The 24,042-nt window shown below is 38.9% G+C and overlaps 1 long non-coding RNA gene across 1 annotated transcript in view; it reads left to right on the top strand.

Moving 5' to 3' along the window:
* Positions 1–24,042, top strand: part of LOC308067972 — a 69,387-nt gene that overhangs the window by 6,208 nt on the left and 39,137 nt on the right. The window contains exon 2 of the long non-coding RNA XR_013929809.1: positions 20,347–20,389. This is a non-coding gene — a long non-coding RNA (uncharacterized lncRNA). The remainder of the gene's footprint in view (positions 1–20,346; positions 20,390–24,042) is intronic.

Genomic DNA, 24,042 nt, shown 5'->3' with positions numbered 1-24,042 from the left:
TGTTGAGGTGCTGGAACATGTCAGGGGGGGAGCAACGAAGCTGGTGAAGGGTCTAGAGCAGAAATCCCATGAGGAGCGGCTGAGGGAATGGGGGTTGTTTAGTCTGGAGGAGACTCAGAGGAGACCCTATTGCTCTCTACAACTACCTGAAAGAAGATTGCGTGCAGGTGGGGGTCAGTCTCTTCTCTCATGTAACTAGTGACAGGACAAGAGGAAATGGCCTCAAGTTACGCCAGGGCAGGTTTAGATTGGATATTAGAAAAAATTTCTAATAGACTGCTTGGGGACGTGGTGGAATTGCTGTCCCTGGAGATGTTTAAAAAACACATAGATGTGGTGCTTAGGGACATGGTTTAGTGATGGACTTGGCAGTCCTGGGTTAATGGTTGGACTTGATGATCTCAAAGGTCTTTTGCAGCCTAAGTGGTTCTATGAGTGAAGCATTTTATTACAGCTTTTGAAGTGACCCTACCTTGCCACCCTATGGAGTCAGGCTGTTAATAGGAGAAAAAAGGGGCCTAGCAATGTGTAGAAATGAAGGGCTTTGCTGCCTGCCTCTCATGTCTTCCTTTACTGTTTTGTCTTCTGATCTGTGCAATCCTCTTTTATTCCTTATTGCTGAGGCTCCTTCCCTTTACTGCCTTTCTTCTCAGCCTGTTCCCCCTTCTCCCTTATTTCTCCAGATTGCTGAAAAGGATGCCACATAATGAGACTCCTCTCAGCGACTGCCGCAGTCTCCCTTTTGCTCTATGACCCATGTATACAATGCAGGTTGTTGACCGGCTGGTCCTCATGCTGAGGAAGACCCAGACAAGACAGTCCTGCGTGCCCCAAACTCACTGTGGAGGCTTGCTGGGACTTTCCCTTGTGTTTGATTTCCCCTCTGGTGAAAGCATCACGGTTTGTGGGGTGTATCAAATACCCAGGCTTCCAAGCTCCATGGCACTGCCATAATGGGTCATGGGCTTCCACGAAATGATGCTGCACGGTGGTGGAATCAGGAGACAGAGATGCAAAACCCCTCAATGGTTAGGATAAGTGGGAGCTCCCCCCCCACCCGCCCTCTGTATGTGCTATAGTAAACTGGAAAACAGCTGTCACCCACGGGCCTGGGTACAATGTCACCATGTGAGCAGATGGATCAGTAGAAGAACATGAGTGAATGCGTCCATGTGTTACACAGGTTATCTCTGCAAGTTCATTTATCAGCCTGAAGGTGGTGAAGACGTGGTGGTGGAGTAGATGGGGATATTGTGGGGTAGAACTATAAAGGTGTTGTTACAGCCCAGCAGCTGCCTTTGAACCTGTTAGAAGCCATCCTTGCACTGCACTAATAGGCAGACGCCAAGCCAGGAAGATCGTCTTGAGCCCTCACAGATACAATATTTCATGGGAAGAGCACTGTCAAGAGGCTTAAAGCAATATTGTTTGTCAGGACTGGTTTCATGCATAAGTGACACTGGCAGCTATGCTTCAAATGCCATGCTGGGGTTAAGATGAGCACTGTCACCATCTCCAGGCTCTGGCAAGGGGATTCAAGGTTTCCAACCAGAAATGCAGAGCAAAATGCAGACGTTGCAAACTTATGCAAATTGAGACTGAAACAAAGGTCAGTGTGAACCCTTGTGAACTACTGTTAATCTCTGAGATTCTCAGGGCTCTGATTGTGCATTTTAATACATTGGAAAGGTTTTTGCTTTTGCAGAACTAATCAGGACACTGACTGGATCCTACACCTAGAGAATCAAAAACCTTTTATCTCCCTTGACATTGCAGGCAGAACCTCAGGATAGTCAAATCCAGTCCTGCAGGGTTTTAGTGATTGAAATTCTGTGTTTGCATGCCAATTTTCCAGCTGATAACTCTTAGAGTTGTCAGGACATAAAGACCTGAAAATGAGCACATTTCTAGATGACCATCAGTGTATAATTAGTCCATTAAAATTGTCAAGATGCTACTTTTGGTTAGTTAAAAGATGCATCAAAATCATTCTATTGTTTAAAAATAGAATACTTTTTTCTTTCCCCCAAGGAGAAAGCAAGCTTATTCTTTCACCTGTGATTTATGATCAGGGGTGTGCTGCTGTTATAACACTCTGTTGACACCCCAAATGGGCTTGCCAGTAGTTCTGAATTGTTGATTTCAGTGTAACTGCAGGTACACCAAGTTGAAGTCAAAGAGAACTGTGCTGGGAATGTGTAAAGTTGTGCAAAATTATAAGCCCTCTGAAAAAAAAAAAAAAAAATCAGACTCTAGATTTTTCATTGCGAACATTCAAAGACATCTTTTGACTGTACCTCAATCCCCATATGTAAAATGGAGATGATAACAGTGCCTTGGCTCACAAGGTTTCTGTAATGATCAGCTCATTCAGTTTGTACAGAACAGAGGATCAGAACCACCAGTGCCCCGAAGCTCCAATCTTTTACATCAGACAGTGACCTGGCCTCAGGCAGAACATCGTTCATGCCAAGAATCCTTCTTAATTGGTGGCCATGTAACATTGACATGTTGAGCTAGTTGCGCTCTGATGCAATGTATCGTGAGACATGTACATTCTCAGATAAAAAATGTGTTGCAATACAGCAGATTCTTGTTTTTACATCAACAATTACATTTTGATTGTGATTTTCATTCTGCAAACATAGTTTTGAATGAGCAATTCTTGTGTTCACAAAGCTTGGAAAAAGCATGCACAGTGTTATAGGAAGCTAGAGAAACTACCTGATTTGAATTCATAAGTTACTTTTATTCCTTTTTTTCCATATTTTTTAATAGATAAACACTAGGAATGGATGATTTGCAATCATCAGCTGTGTGAGGCCTGTGCTATATGCACGGCATATTTTTCCCATGATAAGCTTTGTTTGGAATGCAAAAATTTTCTTGTGAAAAATTACACATATAAAATTTCCATCATATTTCCAAAGGATAGCAAGACTGCCTCTGACAGTTTGGCCCCGTAAGTCCCAGATCTGCAATGCTTGTTTGGATGAGTTTGTTTTATTTTTGTCAAACTTTTTTTTTTCTTCCCTATCCAACTTATACAAACTCTTTGCATATTTTTTTTTTTTATAATACACATGAATAAAAGATATTCCTGTGGACTGATGTAGTACACAGGCTTTCCAGATCAAATGTTTTCCTTCTCCAGGTAAAATGTGGAAATGAGAGATAGCGTTGTCATTATACTGTATTATTTGTTTGTTTGAACAAATATGGCCACAGCAATCATTTTCATCGATTTTCTAAGAATAACAGTGGGTTTTTTTAACAGAAATCAATAAATGCAAAATTTTCCATAAAGCCTTCAGTGAAAAATATTCCTCCCTCAACCTCATGTATATTAAAGCGCACAGAATATGCTGACTAGCATAATGCAATAAAAGTGATTACTGGGAGGCAGTGGAGATGATTAAATATCACACAGTAGTCAGTTACCTGAAAATATTATGCACCCAAAACTCAAGAGAGGAAAAAAAACACCCCATCACCACAAACAAGTTCCTTGGAAGTTTGCAGCTCCCAGCCAGCCACTGTATTCTATACATGGCTGTACGGATGGGGTTTTAACGGATGCATGACAACAGCAGGTGTTGTCTTAAACAATGTGAAAAAGTTCATCATTAGAAGGGAAGCAGCTGAATGTCCATTGTAACACACATATTTTGACAAGGAAGATTTAGGTTCTCCAGAGAAAACAACACAGGCAAAGAATCTGCCTGTTTACAATTGACGTGGTTAAATATTGAGGAGCTTGTTCAACTGGTTGGTGAGTGAACTGGAGAATTTACTGTTGGCACTAGGGAGACTAATTCCTCACTTGATGACTAGCTGACTTAGCCACACATTTCTAAGTCCGAAATACAGTAATGATTTAAAGCAGGGAAAAACCATCAATTAGTCATTTTCAAACTCCCTTGAGGTATTGAAAGTATGGAAACTATTATTTGCAGTGGGGAGAAGTAACTTAAGTCTTAGAGCAGAATATGTTGATGATGGCATGAAACTTTAACAAATACAAGATTCTTTGGTCTTCTTACTAAATTTATTGTCAATATGGGTGAAATCTGAGGAGGGAATATGAGTAATGAACCACAGATCAGAGAAGTCCCCATAGATATCCTTCTATTCATTAGAACACACATTCTCTGTTGAAAATGTACATATTGGAGTTGATTCTTTTTACTGGACGACTTCTTCACATCCTCCATCTCCCTGTAGTGCCAGACTGCAGCTCTTTGTCTCATTGCAGACCCCCACTTTTAATGCACTACCAGCTTGCCAATCCATTATTTTTTTCAAAATTCTTTAAGCCTTAATTTATTCCAGATCTGCCTTTAAATGAGAAGCATGAGAAAAGTAACATAAACAACGAGTCTGGTCCCAGCAGCTCTCGAACACCTCCAACTCCATGCTAGCTTCAGTGGAAAATGTAGGTTCTCAGCTCACCTTCTCTGAGACCTGACTTCTGATTATTCCTCAAAATATTATGTCAACTCCAGGCCATTGATCTTAGATCTGCTCTATTTCTTTTCCATAAGTACAGTTCAGGTTATTTGACTGAAGCTGCCTGCATTTTAACTTTCTTACATCCCTGTGAATTAACTAACTCGGTCAAGATTTGCAGAAGTAACATTCCTCTACATACATTTCTGCTTCCTGCAGCCCTGAACAAAGGTATAGATCAGAGTTGCTCCCATCAAAATGTAGGCCCCCAACAGTCTAAACACAGAAGCATATGCTTAAATCACACTGCCCAAGTCGGGAGAGCTCTGCCCTGCTGCTCAGCCCTGCAGGCCTGTGTCCATCCAAGCATGGCGGAGTAACCCTCTGCCTCCTCATGCTCAGCTTCCTTTGGGATCCACAGACCCACATTTAAATTCCCTGGAGGGAGGGAACCTGTCGCAGCACTCTGCGAACTATCAAGCTGCAACAAGGTCTTTTACCATCTCATACCCACACACTCTTCATGCCAGTTCCTCTGCTGCCCTCTCCTTGTCTCTCCTCATCCATGACCCACTCTCTCTTCTCGCTTCTTCCTCTCTCACCTTTTTCCTCGGCTGCTCTCTCTCCGTTGGCTGCCCCACCACTGAACAGCACCAGCCACAGCTGCACCTTATCTACATTGGCCAACCCACCGCCCCTGAAGCCAGCCCACAGCTGTATATCATCAATGATAATTAACCCAGCTTCATTCCTCTACACTTCCCCCTTTTTTCTTTTTAACGTTTCATACCTTATGTTTTTAACAATCATCACAACCTTTTTGCAAATATTTTTTCCATACAGTCCTCTATAATTCCTCTACAGGAGCCCAGCTATAGCCCAGTACTCTAGGCACTTCTCTGTGGAAGAAAAGTTGTGTGGTGCTCCAAGAACTGTTTATGCATTCTAACAGGTACTTTTTTTTTAAATTAGTATTTCAAAACTACCCTAAAAGCAGAATTCCCAAGTCAGAGGTTCACTTGCAGTATCTAGTGGGAGCAAATGTTGGAGAAGGATTGACTGAGACAGGATTTTGCTTGAAAGATTAAGACAAATTGCAAAATCATCCAAGATTAGTAAAAGACAGTTCATTGGTGTCTATTGACTGAATTATGTAGATTTTGGATTTCAATGGGGAAAAAATCATATCTGATCTTGTCTTAAAAATAATTTAACATGCTAAACAAAAACATTATCTTAAAGCACCTGCTCTTAGAAAAGGCTCCTGAGTGCTTTATAAGCTCAAGTATGAAGACTATTCTAAAACCCCAGTGTATAATGGGGGAAATTTCAGATATAAGTATCTTGGCACAGCTTCTCCTCACATATTCCAAACCCACAAATGCTTTTAGAAATTATTGCATAGCTTCTTGGGGTTTCTAATCTCTACAACACAGATATACTTTCTAAACCTTATTATTATTACTGTCATTGTTAATTGATACTACTGAGGTAGTCTAATGACCAGAAACAAATCTAAAAGACACCAAGTTTAGGACTATATTTTTCTTGTATTTTTAATTCATATTCTCCATACTGATCTCTTTCATCTGAAAATAAAAATCACCTGAAACATCTTTATAAATGCAAACCTGACCTTCACTCTGTTAAAACAATGCCATGATGAGGCCATGTTCAAACACAGTGAGACAATCACAGTGTAAAAGTTTTGGTTGTGTTTCTTATTTATCATAATAGGATGATAGCTTTAAATAGCAGAGCCTTCCTCTTTTTCCATTGAACCCAATGGTAAATCTCTCATTTAAATGGGACGTACCCTGGGCCAAGTGAGTTGAAAATGCATGTGTTTGAGTCATTCTTATGAAATGGTAAAATAATTTATGTCATTTCCCTTTTTCTGCTGGATTCAAAGATTTTGCTTTATTGGTTAGTATAGCTGTGTTGTAGCAGAAACACAACCTGAAAAGCGTGTGTCTTTATGTACAGCTGGGCCATTTTGGAGGGAAGGATGGAAGCTGAGCTGAGAAGGTGAAGTGATGAGCTTGAGGCATTTCATCAGTATGAACAGGGTGGTTTACAGTCACCTGCTTCTATGAAAAACCAGAGCATGGCCATACTCCAGTTTAGCTGACCACAACCATAACCAATGCTGCTGGGCTGCTTTTCAGGCCTGAGGGTAGCAGTCCAGGAAGTCTGGGTCATGGGTGGTGTTGGTGCATCCAAACAAGGCTGCAGCTTGGATGATCTCTGGACTTCACTTGAAAAGAGTAATGTCAGTATTTAAACTCACGTAACTTCAAAACTGAATGCCAGCTAGAGAAAAAACCCACCATGTAAGGACAGAACATTTTTCTGAGGTAAATCTGGAAAGGGGAAGCAACATGAAAACACCTTTTGTTTGGTTTTACACTTTAATCATTGTTTTTGAGTGAGAGAGGACAAGCGAAAAATGCAAGCCATTGTATTATTGGGAGAAGTCATACCATAAAGACAGAACTCCAGATATCTCACTCTGGAAGATGAAGTACATAATGCTGATAATTTCCATATCAGGATACAGCCACACTTTATTTTTACCCTTCACTTGAAAGAATTTAGTTTACAATTTCCAAGACTAAAGTCAGACTAAGATGTTTACTGTTTTAATAATGACTTCAAAGCACTATGTCTTTTCATTATAACAGGCAAAGCCCTACAGTTCATACTCACTTTGCTACAAATCATCCCATGGGCTACCAAGTATGTGCCTTTTCTCCCCAAAAGGCAAAAATTCCATTCCAAATCCCAATTTCCTTGTGTGGCACTTCTAGTAGGCCAGGCTACCAGAACTACATGCAGAAGCTCTCAACATTTATTTGCATTTATCCACATACAGAACTGCTGGACATGGGCCATTCTCAACCCAGCAGCTCTATAGCATGTTAGTCCTGCACTGTGCTTGATCTAATCGGCCTTCCTGAGATTTAAGAGAGAAGTAATAAAATTAAGGGAGACGTTAGGAAGAAGAGACAGACAAATACTGTTTGAGCATGTGAGTACCAAGTCATGTTGGGAATGCTCATGTAATGAAGCAGCAAGCCTGCTCTTATTGAAATGTAAAAATAAAAAAACACAGCTTCAACTCAGCTTTGTTACCAAGGCAATGAGAATACAAGCAACCAGGTTAAATGAAAACAAAGATCAAAAATGACCCCAAACCCTTCACACCGCTAAAAGTTGTATCCTGCTTGGTAAGACATCTATATGCTCTGTGCCCCAGCCACCTATAATAACAAGAGAATAGTCTTAGATTCATGTATGCAGAATTTCTCTCCAAGGCTTGATTTTAGCACTGACCTTTGGAACAGATGTGGCATCATGCCATAATCTAGAGAAAAAAAAAAAAAAAAAAAAAAAAAGATAATGCTGAGTGGATAGATCTAAAATCTGCAGTCCAGGCACCTCTCATCAGAAGTTCAAACAGGTCTGGAAAAGTTGCAGAAGGTTGTGAAGTCTATCCAAATGTCTTCTGAATTACTCACCGAATGTATGTACCAAACCTTTCCTGCAAAGAAAACACCTGGCAGACAAGCAATTTCCTAATTTGAGCTGTTTTGAAAGTTCTAGATGTTTTTTTTATTTTTAAAAACATAACTGATTCATTTTCATGTCAGTCCTTTGGGTTTCAGTCAAGAATATAGGATATCAGAGGTTTCACATTTGTCTAAATAAGGCAATGGTGTGTCAAATAGCCATAGAAAAAAAAGCAACTGTTGTCTTTCTGAGCCGTGATATAGCTGACCCTGAATGCAAGATGAAGAGTGCTTTTAAATGACCGATCACAATCTTCTCAAAGATATTGCTTGGAAGCTGCTTGTCTGCTAACAGAAGAATAGTGAAGGAAATGTTAAAAGTTATGTCAGGGATTTAGTGTGATCTGAAATCCTTTCAGGTCAAAGGGAAAGATTCCTGTGAGCCTGAACAGATTGTGAACTTGGTTTAAAATTGATGGGTCATTAATATAGGTGAGAATGTCATAAGGTTAAGCTACATTTTGTGAATAGGCACACACTGAAATAAATTAAAACTAGAGCAGCATATATGGTGAAGTATGATTAATACTGAACTTAAATAATAAAATTTGCTTTTTGGTATAGAGTGGGATTTGGAGAAAAGTTCAAGCAGTGTAATTGTATATCTTCAATGGATGAAAAGAATGTTATCTTCCTAAAGACAATACAATTTACGGAAAAAAAACCACCCCACACATTGTTTTCAAAGAAAAACGTTATTAAGAAAATTGTCAAAATTACTTTATGGTAACACCACCTAAGGAGTAGCTAGCATTGCTGGACCAGCACTAACCTACACCACCCACTGTATGCCACTGTAGTAGTACAATAGTTTCTGCAGAAATGCACTTACCATGGGAATTAATATCTATTCATTTACTACAGAATTTCCGTGTTAATTTGAAGAGCAGTGTCATAATATTTTTGTATTACTTATTCCAAAAACACATCAGCAAACTTTTGCATACCTGTTTAGAAATTGCTATTAATAAGTTTGTGTGTCCTCTGGGCATCACATGAGGCAATCAATATAGCAGGCAGGTAATATTTTTATATATATATATTTTAATATCTGTCACATACTTTTTTATGTATGTGGGAGTATTTCATATAAAAAATCTGAAATCATGTAATCTACTCTAACTTGCGTAATTCCAGCACAGTGTCCTGACTCTGTGAGGCCTTGCCTAATCTCCATATTTACATCTTGTTACAATAACAATCTCGGTCCCCATGCTTGTGTACAGCAAGATTCATATACCTGACTACTGGCCAGAGGTTTACCTGATATTTTTTTTTTCAAAGAGTCAGTCACATTTACTGTTATGTATTATTGCTTGTGTATTGCACAGAGCTGGGCAGGCAAAAGTGTTTTTGTTGAGAAAAAACAGCAAAATAAATACAATTTCCTTACTTGTATCTATGTTTCTTCAATACAATACTGTTGCTTTCAAAAGAGCCACCTTTATTTGCACTAGTGTAAAGTCCAAGACACAACGTTTCTGTCCCTGCTAGCCAGCCACAAAGTCAGGCTTCTTGCCTGAACACAAAAAACTTCCATGCAAACTTCATGCACTCCATAACATACTGAAATTCAAATTAACCATCGACATGATGTGTCTTGAAAAGGATGCCAGAGACCTGAAGCTCTTCACCGGAGGTTATTTAATAAAAACCCTAAAGAATTCAATATATCAGAAGCCTGTTGGGCAAAGTGGTAATAAATAAAGGCAAATTACCTTCCTGACTCATTTGAGGTTCTACCTTTCATAACTTATGAACCACTTTCTAGTGGAGATTATTTGTAGTAATGATATATGATTTATTGGTTTATACTTTTTATTATTAAAGATGAAAAGTATATGTGTGCTATATAGATGCATAAACACATGGAAACACACAAACATTACAACTGGTGACCATTGCACATACCTTGGAAGGTTTAAGTTGAAACAAAAGAAAGGAACAAAGAAAAGTTGAATGAGTTCAGCAACTCACTGTCAAATCCCAGACCTCTAGTTTCAGCAGCACGAATACATGAGATCAGTTTCTGTGGGCTTTGTAGAGGCAAGACACTAGAATGACAACAGTGTTACCTCTCTAAATATTGCATTACATGGTCAATAGTAAATAAATCTCCTGTTTTGAAGGGCACAAAAATTATGTGAAGACTAAGATAATCTTTATTTGAACATGCTTGTGTCTGTTTTCATTTTCACATAAGACATTGTTTTGAATTAAGGTAAAAGCAGTCCCATGTTTATGAGAAAAAGTTCAATCATTTTGTGACCGTCAAAATAAGAACTATTTGTTAGAGTCTCACTCGTGCTCATGCTATCTGACTAGAAGGCAGCTCAGCTCTTTTCTGGACATGGTAACCTTATACGTTTCTGTAATTGCCTACTTTCATGAATACAGTCTATTGATTTTGTCATCTGGTTTCTGCTCTTTAACACCTCTGTCTTAGATGGCCCAATTCCTAGGGAACATTGGTAAGAAAACTATCCAGGGCTTGAATTACTTAAAGGCTGATGACTTGCAGAAACTGTTGACATATTTTATGAACACATGAGAAGTGTATATAAGTATGTGTTAGGGTTTTAGTTTAAGCATGTTAACAACATTTGATTAAATTTCAGTATTATATAACCTTCTGTGGTCTACATATGACTCTGCAAAGTAGTTGTATTATTGAATTAAACATCTCAATTTACCTACACATAGACCTCAGCTCCAAAGGAAACTTAGCTTCAGCTAGTAAACTTCTGAATGCTTGTCCAGGCAAAATCTCTGCAGTAAGTAGAAAGCAGAGGAAGGAAAGAGGCTCACGAAGGGTAGCCCAGGGGTAGCCCTGGCAGTCTTACATCAATGGGTGTTCTACAGATAAGAGAAACTGTCACATACACAGGGGAATACATTTACATAGCTGGTCTGGAAACAGCCCTAGTATTTGCTTGGGGAAGCTGTAGGAACCAAACAAATGCAAATACAACCAACCTGAGGAAGCCAGTTGCTGTTAGCAGATTGCAGAAGGAAGGCTATACTTAAATACAAAACACACTACAGGTAAAAAATAGATGGCATTGCTGATGAAAAAGAACAAGTGAAAAACTGAAAAGAATACCTAGTAGTATCCCCACAGAGTTCAGATAATATTCTGTGCTGCTGCAATACATGGGAGCTTTTTGGATTGTCTGTAAACTATATTAATGTCTTATTATCATAAATTAAGGTCTGAGCTGACCATAGACATGGAAGAAATCGTAGACAGAACCATAGGTCATGGCACTGCAATACTCCTTCCAGTGCTATCTCAGCCTTGATTTTGTCTCCTTACATTCTGATGATACATACTCAGAAGAGACTTTCTGCTTCATCTTCTCTCCCTTCCTGGTGGAAAAACAAGAAAATTTCTCCCAAAATAAAGGAAAATCCTTCCCTATCCACTTGGATTTTAAACATCTGTCAGCACAGCTTCCAGGATTAATCCCTTGGAGAGTCCATCTCATCAAGTCATTGAGTAGTGCCTTTAGGAAGTCGGTTAGAAATATATACAATGTGCATCAGTATCAACACAGTGGAAGTTGGGGTCATTACTCCCTTCACAGATGGAGAAACAGGATTACAGAGAGGGAAGAACATGGAATAAATAATTTACCAAGCTGGTGTGAAGAACTCAGATTAAACTCCAGTCCCAAGAGTTGTGCATCATGGCTTGTTCTCTGTCACCCTGCCTAATACTTCATTACTACTCAAGAAAATCTATAGCTTAGCAGATACCCAAATAATATAAATCTTCTGTTTCCAGTATCTACCTAAGTTTCTGTATAGCTCAGTTACCTTAAACAATTTTTTACTGAATTCATGTGTCTCAAGTTTCTTAGCTGTAGAATGGTGACAAAAATAGTAACAAAAATATCAGGGAAAAAAAGATGGTATTTCAACAAAAATAAAGAATATAAGGGAACTTTTTTTCCTTGGTTTTGAAAATCTGGACTTCAAAGTAAAAATGTAAGGTTTCCTGTAACTTCACAGACTGTGCCTTTCATTTACAGAGAAGTTTCCCCAAAATTATGTTGGGTGAGTGCAAGGAAATTCTAAATCCAGATAGTCAAGCGTGAAGGAGGAAAAGAGCTGTGAACAATGGCTTTCAGCTCTCATTCCCAAAAACCCCAAAGTCACAGATCTGCAGGACTTTCTGTGTAAAATGCAAGTTTTCAAGATAGCCTTGTGAGCAAACACCTTGTGTTGCCTGTGCTGGCAGTAAAAGACAAAATACAAGATGTAAAAGCTCTTCTTAGAAGCAAACACAAATCCCAGTCAAAGGATATACAGCACAGCCTTTGCTTTATGAATCCAAAGTTAATAGATGAAAAAGGAGCACAGGATCAGAAGAACACACATGATTTTCATTCACACTGCTTGCATTGCAGTTCATGAAAATACAAGTATAAAGCATAGCATATGATTGCCTGACTCAGCTTTTTGCTACCGTTGGCTGGTGGCATCATGGGGCCATGCATGGAGTCCAACCAGTATGGAAAAACACAGCAAAGGCATGTGCATTTTGTCACAACCTCCTCAACAAACTGCATCTGTTAAGCAATCCTTCCCCTGTTAAACTGCAGGCTCCTTTGAAGACGTATGTCTGGTTTCAAATATATGTGTATTAAAAAACCAATTGACAGATTTCTAGTTGGCCTGCTAAGGGCAGGGAGGGGAAAAAATGGGGAAGCCACTGAGGCCTGCAGTGTGCAGGGAAAAACTGGAGTCAGGCAAGAGTATGATGCCGTATGTCATCGATTATCACATTGATTAAAAGTGAGTTTCCTGCCTCACCAGCCCCCCCACCCCCCACCAAGCCACTAACCACAGCAATTTCATAGGGTCTTTCTTTGCTCTGCTCTTTTCATACGCACAAAGACAACTGTTGTGGTTCAGACAGTTTACATTTGGTGTGTTTGAAGAGTAAGAGAGAAAATATCCCACTGTTTCCTACAATACGCTGTTGATGCATGGAAAGTGCTCCTGATTTTAACTACCAGGATGCAAAAGCTTTGTTGCCACACTGGGCGAATATCTATGCTGTGCTTGTTTTGGATGCCAAGGGATTGGAGGGCCTTCACCACTTGGGTAGCAATGCACTGTCTGATGGGTAAGAGCTTTCCACATGCTACAGGCATGCAGTTAAGCACGTTAGCTCTCTGCAAGAAAGATCATAGCCATGTTGCTCTCTAAGCTCTGGAGGACTTATTGTAGACATAAAGCAAAGCTTGAAGCAAAAAATCCAAAAGCAAGCAGAGTAACATAAACAATTGCTTTTAAATCCGGTGGTAGGCATCACTTTGGCATGTTTTCAATGTTTATTACACACTTAAAAATATGTTACTGCCACAGAACTGTGTTATCATGAAGTTACATATCAACAGGAATTGTGAATAATAGCTGTGCATTTGGGGAGGGGCTTTTTGAATTTGAAACTGACTCTCAATACTTGTTTATATGCCTTCTGAAGTGCTTTAATGCCTTTGAAAATATGGTCTTGGTCTTAAAATTCATGCAGTTTCTAGTCAAGGGCACAGATTCTAAACCTGAAAATTAATGATCATAATGAGTTTCTGCTTCTGTCACAGAGTCCAGTCAATGAGTCAGGCAGAGTTCTGTGTGGTTTGAAAGGCAAAATGTGTGAGTCAGAGACTTAAAGAGAATAATCCCTCCCAGCATTTCAGGAAGATTAAGGAAAACAAATCTGGAGGTAATATTCCCTTAACTGCACCCATGTAGCAAATGTTGGGTGGAAGAGAAAGTGGACAATTCTCAGACACTGTACATGACACCATACTCCTCCATGCACAGCAAAGCAAGCCACCTCCTGTTCAGTTTTCTAGAAGACATGACCACACAGATCGTGAGAAGAGGAAAGCAAGCTATGTCTGGTTCCTTGTATACCCTCTTATTCTGTATGACCATGCCTGATTTGAGGAACAATCCTATCACACCAGAGGTGATCAGTGTCAAGGAATGTAAAATCAGTTTCAGATTATACATCAAGTGATTCATATTCCATGTTACAAATAAAAAATATTTGTTTCTGGAGTAGTGGACAAGATGAGCCTTGCCATGAAATACAGAATTCAGGATATAAACAGTAAAAGAATTTTAAAATTGTGGAAGTCCAGAAGATAAAGAGTTAGGGATATAGCAAGATTTGCATATGAAGGTTGCAAAAGCTGGGGTGATTTAGTGGTGAAAAAGAAACACTAGAAGGGATTTAATTAAAGCATTTAAGATGATAAAGGGTCGAGTTAAAAACTAGCCAGTCCATCTTTTTAACTGTGCCTTAGAACACCAGAACAACAGGAGGGTCACTTGAAGTTAATGACAGGTAAATGTAAAACAAAAGAGAGAGAACAATACTTCACACAGCATGTAATCAGCCTGTGGGATTTCTGTCATGGAGGGTCACTGAGTCAAATACTTCAACTGAATTTTAAAAAGGGGAAGGTAATTTTATGACCAAGATGATAATTTTATGAACAATGGTATTTATGTTTGCTAAAATAGGGTTCATTAAAATGCACATGGACAGGCATAAGACTATTACCAGGAAAGAATTCATTCTACCTCACTCACTATCCACACCAGACTTGTCCCACATGGCACATCTGTCAAAGGATATTTTCTGATTTGATCACTGTTGTTTGAGACATTAGCTGAATGTCATCCCAAGAGAGAGAGGGAGATGATCCACTCCACTGCAAGACCCAAAACCTGGACTTCTGAGAGCATCATAAACCAGGCACTATATTGTTACAAGTCTGTGTCACTTTGAGGGTACCACAGACCAGATGTAGCTCAGGTTCACGTCACTTGAGAAGGTATACCACTGAAATCTGTACGATGTCTATCAAAGAAAATTCCATGTAGATTCCCTCTAGCAGATAGACAACTTGCTCAAGTTGGTACTTCAGTTGAGCTAGAGGTAATTGCACATTGTGTTGCTTGCTTAGCAAGGAAGAAAAATTTCCTCTGGTTTAAGAATTACAGAATGAAATGTTATGAATCACATAATGATGGTGATCCAAATAGACCACCATAATGCATGCTTCTATGAACAATAATTTGCTATTTTGTCTTTCTGTCATGTTGTCTTTTGTTCATGTCAGACTTCCTAAAAAGTACTTTTCGCTGTTCAGTGCCACAAGACTATTTGAGAGGTGAGTTGATAGAGAAACAAGTGGGGATGGTTAATATTAGTCAACTGAACTTGATTTATCAAACCACTTTTTAAAATATATTTTTTCCCCTGTATCTTCCATCCCTGAAAGATCTTGTATTTGTGTATTTTTTGGAAGTTCTGTGAACGGTTTCAATACACAGTCTTCAGTCTGAACTCTTAAATATCCAAAGGACATCCTAATGGTTCCTTTAAAGTCTGTGGGTGAACCACCTAGACTGAAGGCTGCTAATGTTTTTGAGGAAACATGCACAGAATCTAGCAACAATTATGTTCAGGAACATAACTGCAAGCTGGTCTGTAATGTTACTTACAGATATGGTAGGAAATAATTGGTTCCACAGTACAAACCTACCAATATGTTTCATTAGCAGCTTTATTATAGAAACAAAATTAATTCCCATAAATAGATGTCCATTAATTTTGAATTAATGTTATAAATATATAGCAATTATGTAAAGGAAGGTGAAGGGGAAACCTTATTAAAATACCATGGAACATAAATAATAAAATAAGATAAATATCTTTAAATTCTAAGCCTCACAACTTGGATTCTGATCCCTTGATAATAGCATTATTAATGTAATGTTTAATAACTAATAAGGAAAATAATGGCAATTATTAACATGGATCTAAAAATCCATTTCCCTGGACGCAGAGTTTAGATTGTGCCTATAATCCTCCTTATTAAAAAAAAAAAAAAGGAAACAAAACAAAACAAAACCACAAAAAAAACCCCAAACCACAAAAAACCCCAAAAACAAAACCAAAAAAACCAAACTGTAAAAATAAAATATAGTAATTAGTCCAGAACATAAGTCAATAACTAGGGATTGCAGAGCTTTCCTTGTTATTTCAGTACTTTCAGCCCACGGAACATCTTTATGACCAAGGTTGCAACTTCTGGGTTACCACTGAGCAACGTGATTACACACCAGTGCTGCTGTAGTAGATGGCTTTTCAGTGTGATTTGGATCATACAGCAACTTGACCCCAGCTGAATTTAAAATCCTAACCATATTACTGACACTGGAAACCTGTGTCTAACAGTTAACACCACTCCCCCAATCAGACAAAAGAAATGTAATATGTAATTATATTTTCAGCAAACACAGCTCAAATAGGAACTGCAGATCAAGACTTCTTCAGAATGCATTGTCAGTAAAGCAGTAAGAGCAAATTCATTTGAGAAAATCACAGCCTAATCCCAAACAATTCACAGAGACAAAACTCGTTCAGTGAGCAATATGTTAAAACACATTCAGTTCTGGTTTATACTTACATGAAGTTTTTAATACATATGAAAATCCTATCATCTGTACTGCTCCCTTTGTTTTTAAAGCAAGTTAATTTTCTTCATTTCTGGTTACAACCTCAACCATACTCTGCATTTTATTATGACCAGATTCTACCTGTGGAGAAAAAAAAAGGTTTTGTTCAGTTCACAAATCCATTTTAAGGTAAACATCATTGCCCATCCACAGATTGTGATGTTTGCTTAGGAAAGTTTCTTTTTTAAATGGAATGACCTTGCAATGATCAGCAAAAATGCATAAAATAAGTTTTTCATCTCTGAGAGCCTGATTCTATTAAAATAAGAGCAAGTGATTCCATTGACCTTAGTGAACTTTGGAAATGGTCCTAAATTGAGAAGAGTTTAATGTGTGTGAGTGTGAACAGATGAAACATAAGCTGTGATAAAACTGAGGTGGAGAAAGTAACTTTTGATGATCACAGAAGTTTGCTGAAGAGCAGTAAGAGTTCTCAAGTGAGTTAGACAAACAACTCCCAAGAATGACATGGGTGCAACTTACCCTGCTTTGAGAGAGATATGAATGCCCCAGCATGATCTAGGAACCAAAAGGTTTCAAAAGATCATTAAACTAAAAGCTGAAGTATTTAGAATAATTTATCTTAAAATACTGAAACTATTAATCAAAGAATACAGTGAATTAATTTAAAAGAGTATCGTACAAGCATTTAATTAACAAATTTACATAAAATATAATTTTATAAACATAAATACATTTTTAAAAAATACTAGTGACATTTATACTTAGCAGCATTTTTTAAGCTGCTAGGAAAGATTATTTTGCTGCGGTACTTTAGAGCTAAATTTTGCCTGGGCCTCATTTGCTGCATTTGAAGGAAGCACAGGTGTCTCACCTCTGCAGGTGGGAATCTCAATGTGAACAGAGGTTCAAAGCAAGAACAGGGTTAGGCTGAAGCAAAGCCTTCTTATTGTTATCTAATTATGGCAAGTGCATGTACTTAATTTGTCATCTTGCCTTTGGGCAGACTAGGTCTAACCCTTAATCTGAGTTTTATATCCTGTGGTTACCTAAACCAGTCTGCTCTTGGTGTGTGGTCAGTTCTAGTTGTGGAGGTGAAAAGTTAATTCTTTCTACAGTCTCTTGTCTATGACCATTTCCTTTAATTCATCTTTCCTTTCATTTCTTTTTGGCCTTGGCATAAAAGCTGAAGTTATACAGCATCCTAAGGCCTACTAAAGATCTACAGCAGTCTCTTAGCATTACCACATCCCCTCAATCATTCCCTAGATACCTTTCCTGTTTTTAAAGTTAAGAGCTGTCATCTTGTCTGAATTATACACACCTGACATAATAACATTTTGGTCTGTGATTGGGGTCCCAGTTATTGCTAAAACCAAAATGATTTCTCACGCCCTGTCCGGTTCTATGATGAATAAATCAGATTACAGAGAAAGCTATTCTGAAATGTAAAATTAAAATGCAGGAAATCATGAAATCCAAACTTCTGTTCTATTTATTAGACCTGCCTTCTAGTGACACGAAAATCAGAGAATGGGCACAGAGGATACATGAAGGTTTGAAGTCAGTAGGAATCAGCCCCAAACCATGTTAGTCACCTGATTCTGAAAAACATCAGACTGCAATCTGTCTTTGAACGTGTGTTAGCTTAGTGTCATTCAGCTTGAAAGATATTGACCATCACAAAGGGATTTAGGACCCACTCCTGCAAACACTTATGCTGGTAGTTAGCGGTAGACAATCCCATGGATTCAGTGTGATTGTCAGTCTGCCATTAATCCAAGCATAAAAATTGTATAAAGGATCAGACCATTAGGTAACAGAGTAAATAGGTGCTGTGGGCTTAGCTTCATCCCAAGCAGACTGCTGTTTCTGTCACAAATTGTTGTGCACTTCACCCTGACTGCCGTCAGACCTGGACTCTTAACATAGTGGAGGAATGTGATGGCTGGAAAGCGGGTGATCCAGCACAGCTGCACCACTGCAGGGTGGGATAGAGCCTCGATGGAAACAGGGAGTTCTACCCCTTGTTCCTACTTATACACCATCATGCATGCAAGACAGAGTTGCTAAGTAGATGAGAGACTGACTTTTTGCCTATTTGACATCATAGCTGCGCACGAGCTCGCTATATTTGGAGCAGCTGGTCAAAGAACTGGAAAGCAGCTATTACACTGGTCCAGAAGCATAAGGCTTCCCTACTGCTGCTAAGGGGCCAGGAGACATATCCCTACTTGGGAGAGCTGGGTTCCCTGAACCAACCCAGCAAATCTGTCCCTGACTTGCCTAGCACCAGTAGAGACAGCAGCTATGTGCCTTTCTTGTTCCTTCCCACCCCCCCAGTATCATCAGGTGGCTAATTTTGTTGCTTTCTTGCTGAAAGCAAGACAAATTAAGTAAATATAAGTAGCATCCAGATTCTTTTATACCTTTGTCCTTATCTGAATATTCGTCACAGAACTTTAAGATACCTCTGTAGGGGCGCAGCAGCTCTGTCCCCTCACGGTGCCTATACTAGTAACACTCTACTCTAGCTGCCTTTAAATGAATAATGTGACAGAGTCTTTTCCTCTCCGTGTAGGTGATTATTCCAAGGGGTGGGGTGTGGGGTGGGAATTCTGCCTCAGGTAAGGTGTGGTTGTTTTGTTATGGTTGGTTGTTTTTTCCTGGTATTTGTTTTTTCTTGATTCTGCCTTTCTATATTGTATTTTTATATAAAAGTACTAAGTATCATTCCCTCAAATAACCTCCTTTCAGAAAGTCTATAGCATGTTACCATGCCTCCTAAATTGAAGCCAGATCTTGAAACCCTAATTCTTCTAACCTTTCATCCCATAAATTATTTTCACTGGTTTTCAATCCAGTACAATTGCTCTCGTGAAGCGATAATCCTTCCAAAATTGCCAATACCTATCTGGTAAGGAGTTTGCCAGAAGTAAGCCAAATAATTTAGGTGTGGCATGCTAGAGCTGTGTAAGAAGAACATATTGCTGCCCACTCTTCTACTTATTCTGTGGCAATGGAGTCCCTTCTACTCTCTCTTTTCCATTATCTCACTTAATCCTTGTGATAACTTGAAATATAAGTCATTTAAAAACAAATCAGGAAAATATTCAGGTTCTGTGTCAGCTTGTTTTGTGGTGTATGTAGTGAAAAAGTCTTAAAAAATCAAGGAGATTCTTCCCATGTCAAATCCAGTTGGACAGGAGCCTAAGGACGAACTGCCGATGCTGCTGATTATGCAGCACAGCCCCAAAGTACCAAATCACCGTATAAAACCACACTGATGCATGATGTTCACTCACTGAGGTGAATATGATGGCTATATAGCGTAGTAGGTTCCTCTGTTGGATCTGCATTCCTGTGGGGATATTAACATTTGGAATTGCATTGAAAAGTCATTCTTTAGCTCTCAAGGGCATATGTCTGAAGTTGTGTGGAAGATCTCATCCTTGCATTTTTCCAATGATGAATGAGCATGGTGTAATGAAAATCATAATATTTTTTATTGGCAGCCGCTATACTGGCAAAATTTTATACTGCAAGCTCTCTCCATGAGGTAGCATGCATTCCACCCTCATTTGAATGTGGTCAGAATGTTATGAGGGGTTAAGGCTTTCTCTTTTAATGGAAATGTTTTTAACTATGTTTACTTTAATTAAGAGCCAAAGCTGAACAGCTCCTTGACAATGCCTTGAACTCTCATTTTTTGTGCTGAAGATGATAGTTAAAGTTATCTGCTCTGCACTTTAACTGAATAGATGAAAGAAAACGATAATGTGCTAACTGCTGACATCATTTACTGTTTCATTTCCAGATTTCGTTAACCTTTGTGTGCCAGCAGTCCAGGGAATGCATAGGTAGGGAAGTGAATCTCAGTTTTTCTTTATTCTTTTTTCTTTTCTTTTCTTTTCTTTTCTTTTCTTTTCTTTTCTTTTCTTTTATTTTATTTTATTTTACCTTTCCTTTCCTTTCCTTTCCTTTCCTTTCCTTTCCTTTCCTTTCCTTTCCTTTCCTTTCCTTTCCTTTCCTTTCCTTTCCTTTCCTTTCCTTTCCTTTCCTTTCCTTTCCTTTCCTTTCCTTTCCTTTCCTTTCCTTTCCTTTCCCTTCCCTTCCCTTCCCTTCCCTTCCCTTCCCTTCCCCTTCCCCTTCCCCTTCCCCTTCCCCTTCCCCTTCCCCTTCCCCTTCCCCTTCCCCTTCCCCTTCCCCTTCCCCTTCCCCTTTCCCTTTCCTAAAAAAATGAATACTTTGCTTTGCTATTAGTGCAGTCAATGGCAACATATTTTGACTCTATGCAAAACATTCTGAGGACCCTGAAGGACTGTAGTGGTGTTTATTCATTTCCAGTAAGGTATTAAACCTAGTGTGTGGCTGGATTTTATCATTTTTAAAAATGGCATGTGATAGCTCATTCCCCAAAGAGTTCTAATGAGTCAGTGCAGATCCTCATAAATATTACACATCACTAAGAACAGAAAAATTAACTACTAAAATCAAGGTACTAATCAAGGTACAAAAAAGAAAGATGAGGGACAGACCTTTCTGAGAATATCTGTGAAATATTTGCTCTTTTTATTCACCAAAATTTTATATAGGAACATGCTGACATTTGCACCCAACCCCACAAAGGATGAGATTTTTACAAACTTAAAGATTCAGCTGAGTATGAATTCCAAGTACCTTGTATGAGTGCTCAAAATGATGGAAAATCAAGACATTTGTGAATAACCAAGAAACACACATTAAATCAGTGCTACATCCAAGTGCTACATCATTGTCATTATTAATGTATGGCTAAATGCAATGTATTCAACTGTGCTCAGAAAAATATGAATTACTGGGATGCTCAGAGCTGGAAAGATATTTGACTATTCGTCTCACTTTTTATTATGAATATTTTCAGTTAAGCTTTACAGCAACATCTCTAAAACCAAAATATTACAAGATGCCAAAGATGAACAGGAGCCTGTGAACCTAGTAATAAGAATTGGGCAGAGCAGACAGGATCTATCTAGCCACATCTGTTTGTATATTCTGTGTGATAAGTCTCCTCTAAAATGTTTTCAGCATTGTCTTTCTGTTTGGACAGCCTGAAAGCATATGAACATCCAAGAGAGTTACTCCTGCCAGTAAGATGCAGACTTTTGATGCATAGGTGGTAACTGGATATTTAAGTAGTGGACCTTTCTTTAATAGTTCTTGGTGTGACTTCCAATTCTTGATCCCAAGCTCAGACCTGAAAAAACCTGAAAGCACCTGAATGCTTCTACAGCAGGCCAGATCATGAAAAATGTAATGGGCCAACATTTATGTCTCAGGAAAGCCATTGTAAATAAAGCTTCTTGTTGGTATGCTCCTCAGAATTAGCAGCAGCGGCAAAGGAAATCTATTTGTCGGAGGAGACCCTCCAGATCCGACTCAAGGAAGACTGGTAGAGCAGGATAGAGGATACCAGCTGTTGAGTTCTGTTGTTTTTTAATCGGTAAACAGTGGACACCCATTTCCAATCTGTTAATTCAGTGCCTTTCACAGGCACTAATCACATTAAAATAATGTAGAGCAATGCTTTCTATTGAAATAGTATCATTCAATATATCAGAGGAATGCATTTGCTTTTCATGATTTTAGTTTATATCCTGGCAGCAGAGCAAATGTGATTTCTTTGACTGATGGCTTGTTGCATTTGTGTGCATATTTAATCAACAATAGACTCAAGATATAAACAGTATATATATCTATGGAGTTACAGCCAGCCACACTGCTGTCAGCTAAGCCAGGGTAATTCAATAATAAATGCCACTGAAATCAGTGGGATTTCTCTGGATTTACAATGAGGTAACAGGGAGCAGAATCTGTTCCCTTCTCTTTAGCTGCTGAAATGCAACCACAGCATACATGAATAAGGGCACCAAATTAAAATCCTTGGTCTTTAAGTACATTTGAATTTCCTACATCTACATTTTGGCTTTAAATAATTTAAAAAGATGAAAGAATTATGGTTTAGGTTAGTGCTTCATAATGATTTTAATAAACTAATTAACTGGGGGGCAGAGGGAGATTATCCTTTGAGTTTCTAAGGCACAAACAGCACAAGCCCTGGTGGCTCCATCACCTTTTTTTGGGAGGAAACTATTCCTGATGCCTCCCTGACTCTCCTCAAGAACAAACCAGGTCGAGGAGTCAAAAAGCCCACTCCTTTCAGCCTTGCAAGCACAGCTGGCAGAGTGAGGATGGCAATAAGTCACAGAGGGGATGTAGCACTGACTTCACTTCCCCTCCATCTAGGAGGTAGTATTTTTCCCCAAGAAAGGGATAAAGACTGGCCCTGAAATTGTGTTGTCCTTAAGTAGAACAACTTGGCCTTTCCTTTATTTATTTTAGAAGTGAACTTAAGCCATGTCTTGTAGCATTTTACTATGAAGCACCAAGCACACTGAGTGTTTTATAGTTCTGCAGCTCTACATGCTTTTTTAGTTCCAGTGCAGGCTGGTTCAATAAATTCCTTTTATTCGCTCCCAAGATTCACACTTGGCTATTCAATAAGGGCTTTAATGAAATGTTTTCATTGTAACAAATAAAAAAATAATAATGTAATGGGTATTGAGGTATAAAACCCCATTTTCCATAATAAGGTCATTCAAATAAATCTAGCATGAAAGAAAGTAACTACTCTGTGAAGTCCCAGCAGGAACTTAAGAGGAGAGTTTGAGTTTACAGAACTGGTCTACATTTCTGACTGAAGCGCAATGTCTTCCCTTGCCTCACCCAAGCAGAGAATGTTTACTGCAGTGCTTACAGATCTGCCAGACACTATTTCTGGGTCTGGGTAGAGCAGGAGTTTCAGCTATTGATGTGTCATCTGTAAACAAAAATTTGCATTAATGGATGGATTGAGCAATTTATGTTGCTAAGTTAACCCTCTACAGGGAAGTCTAAATATCTTTAGAATTTTAGGTCAGCCATGACACAGTTTCACACTAGCAACCAGCCCTCCCTGCTCTTTTCTAACCCTGCAACTCCCCCTCCTTCAGAGCAGAAACTTAGAGGTGTAGAGAAATGAAGGCAGTGGGTTGATTAGGATTGATAACATGCATCTGTGGCCTTGCCTCAGAGGCAGTGGGTTGATTGACATGGATGATGTGCAGCTGTAGCTCGTTCCTGCTAAGTGGTTAAATAGCCCTGAGGCGTGTGGGAGAAGGTGGTCAGATGGAGGAGGAGTGGTGTGGTCTGACCTCTGGGGGAAGGTGATGCAGCATAGATAGTAGAATCTGACCAATGGTAAAAGCCTTGTTGCAGTCTACTGGTTTGATTGTACTGCAACATACAGACATATAAATGTATGATAAAGTCTTCTAGCAACACTGGTTTGTTAAGAATGGCATACTTGCATGTTTTCTTAGTGATTCAGTGGTACAGACTTCACTTAGTACCATTTTTAAAAGTCTTTGATGCAGACAAACATTGAAAAGACTGCACCAGGAAAACTTTCAGTGTCCTGGTGTCTATCGGAACA

Source organism: Falco punctatus (assembly GCF_963210335.1).
Source record: "Falco punctatus genome assembly, chromosome: 7".
Taxonomy (NCBI): domain Eukaryota; kingdom Metazoa; phylum Chordata; class Aves; order Falconiformes; family Falconidae; genus Falco; species Falco punctatus.
Note: the sequence above shows the minus strand (reverse complement) of the source record. Positions and strands in the feature narration are given on the sequence as shown.